This window comes from Mauremys reevesii, linkage group 1 (assembly GCF_016161935.1).
Source record: "Mauremys reevesii isolate NIE-2019 linkage group 1, ASM1616193v1, whole genome shotgun sequence".
NCBI classification, from domain to species: Eukaryota; Metazoa; Chordata; order Testudines; family Geoemydidae; genus Mauremys; species Mauremys reevesii.
In genome coordinates, this window is record NC_052623.1 from 112,206,569 (window position 1) to 112,207,694 (window position 1,126).

The window sequence follows — 1,126 nt, forward strand, 5'->3', positions numbered from 1 at the left end:
AAGCACTATTAAAATGAATGGAAATCAAGAGATGAGTGTTTTTTTCATTTTGGAAATGTTTTCATTCCCAGTCAGCAAAGTCTTTCAGAGGGCAAAAAGGTGGGTTTTAAAAGTCTCCTGCTGATACTAAAAGTCTTCCTTGGGGAGAACAGTCAATTTGTTGTGCTCGTCGTGGCAATGACTTTGTGAGGTTCGATATTTTCCAGAGTTGACTTAGACAGAAGCCAAAAAGATAGTGTAATAGTTGCAGGACTAGCTGCATCTTTCCCCGCCCCTCCTCAGAATGCATCCCTTCAGGTGCCCGGCTTCATACCTTCATATATCTTGGGACAGAATTTTGCAGTTCTCCCATTCCTCAGCCAGACCCCGGGCTACGGTACCTTATGTATCCATGGTTGTTACCCCATAGGTCCAGCTGAGTTTGGGCACCTTGTAGTTGTTCCCTTTAGGTGTGTGACCAGTGGTACGCAGTGATGAGGCAACCTTATTGAACCAAAGCACAGTCTATTTTATTAGTTGGATTTTAAAACAACCGCCCATGTGCATGTCTATCTCTTAGCTGAAGCCCGGCCTTCCTGTGATGGTGACCTAAGCAGGCCTAGGTTCTCCAGGCACCCCAGCTTTGTCTCAGTCTGGTTCCCCTGGAATCTTTAAATCTATGAATCTACTGCTCCTCTCTTGAGAGTTTGTGCTTATTTAAATGCTGCTACAGTTGTTCCTTGCCATTCATGGACCTTTCCTTCCCTGCTCAAAATCAGTTTTATAAGTTGACTGGAGACTGAGGCAAAAATCATCAAAACGAATAGTTCTGCATTGTCCCTTAACAACTCAAAAATGTTAATGTCTTGAACCATATTTTCCCTTCCTGTCTGTTTTTCCAGGCAACCTCCTATTGGAAATAAACCAATATATTAATACAGTAAACATCTCAATAACCAGGCCAAAATGCAGCATTCATAAATTATCTCAGGACGGCTTACAATAAATCAGTGACAGGGTTGCCTCTGTGGCGCTCCCCTGTGGCCTATCAGGGCATGATTCACCCTGTTGCGGGTCTCTGCTGGTCTGTTACTTTCTCTGTGAGGCCCTCTGGTCTTTAGTCCTACCCCTTTTAGGTTGTTAAGGT